Genomic DNA, 6,000 nt, shown 5'->3' with positions numbered 1-6,000 from the left:
TTTTTTTTTTTTTGGATGGGGGAAAAGGGGTGTTTTCCTTTTTCGGCCCCCCTTGGGGCCCCCCTTTTTTTTTTCACGGGGGTTGGAAAACCCGGAATAAAAAAACCCAAGGTTTTTTTTTTTTTTTTTTTTTTTTTCTTTTCAAACATAATTTTTTATTATCATCATCATCATCATTATTTTTTTTCGTCGAACGTAAAAATTATTTTTCAACGATTTCATTATCGATTTATTTTAGTTAGAAAAAAAAAAAAAAAAAAAAAAAAATTAATTTAATTTAATTTATTTATAAAAACCGAACCGAATCCAAATTGAAATTTTTTATAATTTTTTTCTTGTTATCATCTAAAAAAAAAAATTATTTCACTTTTTTTTTAAAAATATTTTTTTTCTCACAACAACCGCAACCACAACCACAACAACAACAACAACAACAAACAAACGACGACAATACGGTATAAAATAAAAAGCAAATGTTTTTCTGTAGCATGATATATAATTTAAAAATATTTACGCTTAGCCAAAGTGACAATCAGTGCCAAAAATATTTTTTTTTTTTTTTTCTAATTTTTCTTTTTTTTTTTCTGTTTTTTTTTTGTGTCTCAGGGGAAAAAATGTTATAAATATTTTCTATTGTATTGGTCATGACTAAAAATTATTATTATTATCATTATTATTATTATTATTATCATTCACCCGAAACAATGATTTCGATACGTGTGTGCGTGTGTGTGTGTGTTCTATGCTCCAGAATTTTATTCGAACTCTCCCTCGCGCCCCCCCCAAAAAAATGAATAAATCTTATCGTTTTTGCTAATATTATCATTATCACTATCATTATTATTAATAGATTCTTCCCGAAAAAAATAATTTTCTTTTAAACAATGTAAGGTTAATAAAAAAAAAAAAAAAATTTAGAAACGACGTAAAAAATGTTGTTTACACTTTTCAAAATTATAATTAATTATCATTATTATTATTATCATCATCATCATCATCATCATCATTTACATAAGTCGACGAACGCAATTTATTGAGTAACTTTTTATTTATTTCGTCGTCATTAACTAAAATTTATAACATGAGAAAGAAAAAAAAAACGCATTTTCCAAAGTTTCGAAAACCCTTGAAAAACAAACGAGAAAAAGAAAAAAAGAAAACGTTAGAGTTATTATTATTATTATTATTATTATTATTATTATTATTATTATTTTTCTTTTGATTTTTGTAAAATAATAATAATAATAAACCGTAACGACACCGACGGATAGCAAAAGCGAGAGAGAGTGAGAGAGAGAGAGAGAGAGAAAGAATGAGAAAATTTACAAAATTCTTTTGAGCTTTATGTTTGGAATTTTTCTTTTTTTTTTTTTTTTTTTTTTTAAAATAAATTCATCCAAGTTATTTATATCGTCATACGTTGTATTTAGAAAAATTTTGTTGTTGTTGTTGTTTGTTGTTGTTGTTGTTGTTGTTGTTGTTGCGGTTGTTCAATATTTCTAATATCAATGGGTCATATTTGCAATTTTTTTTTTTTTTTTTGGCTTCTTAAAATTTTTTTTTTTTTTTAAAAAAAAAAAAAGTTTACCGCAAGATTTTTTTTTACGTTTGAATGTACGTAAAAACAAACAAACAAACAAACAAACAATCGATCGATCGAATACAAACGAAAAAAGATGATAATAATGATAATTGTTACCGATTCGATTTTGTTAATAATTATCGATCATAGTAAGCAATAAATAAATAAATTTTGACGATTTTGACGCGTTAATTAATAAATAAATTATATTTAATCACCCGGGAAAAAACAGTAATAATAATAATGATAATGATAATGATAATGATAATGATAATGATAATTAAAAGAAAATGGAGTCATTATTTCGCGTCACATTTGAATTTATAATTTAATTTAATTTAATTTAATTTAATTTGTTTGTTTGTTTAAAATTGTTTTAAACTCGTTTAAAAGAAAATGTCCGAAAGTGATAGAGAGAGAGAGAGAGAGAGAGAGAGAGTGAGTTTAAAATTGTTTTAAACTCGTTTAAAAGAAAATGTCCGAAAGTGATAGAGAGAGAGAGAGAGAGAGCAGACGAACGATTTAAATGCAATTATACTTATTATTATCATCATCATTATTATTTAAATATGTGCTCGTGCTATGAGATTTATCGATCGATCGATCTATCGATATTACTAACGTCGTTATCGAAATCGATATTATTAATTTTATATAAAAATAAAAAAAAATTTTGCGATGATGATGATAATGGCGACGTTAATGACGAAAAAAAAAATAATAATAATAATAATAATAAAATTTTCCGTTAAAATTAAACAAACGAGTTAAAGATGTCAATCGAAATTTCACATCGTTCGTTCGTTTTTTTTTTTAAACAAAATGGTCACCGGTTGTTAACAACCGACTGAGATATAAAAAAAAAAAATTTTTTTTTTTTTTCAAATTATTTTTAGATGAAAAAAAAAAAAAAAAGCAGTAAAATTTAACTCGCGGCAGAAATTCTTTCTCTCTCTCTCTCTCTCTCTCTCCCCCTCTCTCTCTGTCTCTTTTCATCATCGAAAAAAATAATAATAATTTTTGCACCCTTATCAATAATAATAATAGTAATATTGGTAAGATGACGTTATTATTCGTACTTCTTTATTAATAATTTTCTTCTGCTTCTCTCTCTTACTCATAAAAAACTTTTTTTACATATCATACGTCGTAGCACCATGTTTACTTTAATAATAATAATAATAATAATAATGATAATGATAGTAAGAATATGATCAGTAGTAGTTGTAATAGAATATCACATGAATAATATTTCGCGCATACATATATATACGGGTGATGTAAACGTTTCTTATTATTATTATTATTATTATTATTATTATTATTAATATTATTAGAACTCGCGAAAGAAAGAAAGAAAAAAAAATTTTTTTTTTTTTTTTTGTTAACGGTTTTCGACCAACTCAAACACCGTTCAATACAAAACTATTTGACACTATAAAAAAAATCTTGGCAGCTAAATATAGTTCTTTTTTTTTTTTTTTTTTTTTTTTTTATCTTTTTTAAGTGCCGGATAAGTGAGCAACGGGGTAACTCCCTTCTTACTATTATTATTATTATTATTATTATTTTCGGGAATTTTAAATAAAAAATTCGGGATTGATTTATATATATAGAGAGAGAGAGAAAGGATGAGAAAACGATATGGGGAAAAATATGGGATGTTATAAACGACGAAGAGGGAGGAACGAACATTTTTTTTTTTTTTTTTTTTTTTTTTTTTTTTTTTTTTGGCCTTTCCCCCCCCCCGGGGAAAAAAAAAAAAAAAAAAAATTTCGGGGTTTTAAAAATTTAAAAAAAAAACGGCGTTCGTTAGTGACACGATGATGATATGTTATTTTTTTTAAATTTTCAAAAAAAAAAAAAAAAATTTTGATTTTCCGTGAAATTTAAAAAAAAAAAAGAAATTATTATTATTATTATTATTATTATTATTATTATTATTATTATTATTATTATTATTATTATTATTACATCGTTTTATTTATTTTTATCACGTCTCTCTTTCTCTCTCTCTCTCTCTCTCTCTCGTTTAAAATTTCGGACGTCATTTTTTTTTATTTTATTTGAAATATCGTCATATTTTTATTAAAAAAATCGTAAAAAATATTTTTTTATTATCGAAAAATACGTAAAAAGAGGTAAACTCACAGTGGGAGGGGGGCAAGGGGAAAAGAGAAAGGTAAAAAATTTTTTTTACTCCTTCCACTCCCCCCATTATTATTTTAAAGCGTACGAAATAAAATGTTTATTTATTTAATTAATAGCAATGGGGGTTGGTCGATACAAAACAAATTATTTTCCCGCGCTTTTTTAAAAAAATAATATATCGTTCGATTTATCGATAATTTATAATATATCGATTCGATTATAAAAATTTATTTTTAAAAAAGTTTACCCGCGAAATTTAAAAAAACAATTTTCGAAATTTTAAACGGGTGTTCTGTTGTTGTTGTTGTTGTTGTTGTTCTTGAACGTGGAAAAAGATTCGAAATCGTGGGAGGAGATTTGGTGTCGTGGAAAAAGATTCGGTGTCGTGGAAGGTTATTTTATTTTTTTTTTTGAAAATTTTTTCTCAAGTCGAAATTCGAAAGCGGCGATTTGAGTTACAAAAAAATTTGTTTTTTCGAAATTTTTTTCGTATGGGAAGTTTCGCGATGGTGGTGATAGGAGGAGGCGGGGGCGGGGGCGATGGCGAAAAGGAAAGGAGGTAGAAAAGATGGATGTAACACGGTGTCCCTGGCATTTCCTTTGAAAAAAAAAAAAAAAAAAAAAAAATTTGAGGTCGGGGCAATGGTGGGTGTAAACGTTACACATTCGTGTCTCCTTAACCATTACACGAAAAAAAAAAAAAAAAAAAAAAACAAATTCCTTTTATTTTGCCAGAATTCATTTTTATACAAAAAATTTCAAACAAAGATTGAAAAATTTTTTCTGCTCTCGTAATATATTAATAATAATAATAATAATAATAATAATGATAATAAAAGCGAGACAAAAAAAGAATCATCTTATTATATTTTCCGATGAAAATAAATAAATAAATAAAAATTATGCCAAAAATAATTTTAATGTTTTTTTCCCATTTCAAAAAAAAAAAAAAAAAAAAAAAAAAAAAGAAAAGCGGAAAATTTTACCGACAGCAACTCATTCTACCGGTGATTTTTCGAAATTTTTTTTTTATTTCGAAATTTGAAAAAAAATTTTTTATTTGTTTTCTGTTTTAATTTTTAAACACCAGACTGTGTTAGTTGTTTTGTTTATATCAAATTAATTTTTTATTTATTTATTTTATTATTATTATTATTATTATTAATAATTTATTAAATTTTTATTTTAAAAAAAAAATTCTATCGAGGATATAAATTACACGTGTAAAAATTTATACTCGTTAATTAACAAAAAAAATCAATAATTAAATATTGAAATTATCGATTATCGATTTATTTATTTTTTTTTTTGAATTTCCCGCCAAATTTCAATTCGCGTCTTTTTAGTTTTTAAAAAAAAAAAATAATTCGCGTCACTCGGTAAAATTATTTTTACAAAAAAAAAAATATTTTTTTTGTTGTTTTTCAAACCAGAGAAAATTTATTATTATTATTTATTTTATGTGGCAAAAAAATATTATTATTATTATTATTATTTTTCGATTTTCTGGCAAAGTTTATTAATTGTTTTTGCGATGAGGAAGAACTAAAATAAACACACACACACACACAAACACGCACACACGCATTCGTATACCGTTTCTTAGAAAGAAAAACATTTGGACTCTTTTTAAATAAATAAAATTTCTTTATTGAAAAATTAAGTTTTTAATTTCTTTTTCACCCCCCTCACCCCCCCGAGACAGGTGATCGAAGGTAAATTATCACGATTATTATTTTAATTCCCTTCTTTCCCCTTCCCCCCGCACACACACACGTTAATAAATAGGAAAAAAATCGATGACAACCTTCTAGAAGAAGAAGAAGAAGAAAGTTTTGACCAAAACGTTTTGCCAAATCTGACTGACAAACCATCAAAATATGCAAAAAAAAAAAAAAAACAAATTTTAAATTTACACTTCAACCATCTCCCCTCCCCTCCACCCTCTTCCCTCTTCTTCCTCCTCCCGAAAAAAAAATTTTTTTCTATGACGTAACGACCATTTATCGATTATAATAATTAATAAAAATAATTTTTTCTCTTTTTCGCAGCATCTCTCGACGTCATCATTTCTTCACATAATCGACGTCATAATTACGAACGCACTCACGCACAAAAATTACCGTTGAAAAAAGTTTATCGTTTGAACCTTCGTAATCGGCAGGACCGTTAATTTCAGGTATGGAAAATTTAAAATTTATTTAATTAATTATTGTTATTATTACCTGATACTACAGTTGCAGATTCGATGAGTAATCCGGTTCTTT

This window comes from Pediculus humanus, genomic scaffold (assembly GCF_000006295.1).
Source record: "Pediculus humanus corporis 1103172107436 genomic scaffold, whole genome shotgun sequence".
NCBI lineage: Eukaryota > Metazoa > Arthropoda > Insecta > Psocodea > Pediculidae > Pediculus > Pediculus humanus.
Note: the sequence above shows the minus strand (reverse complement) of the source record.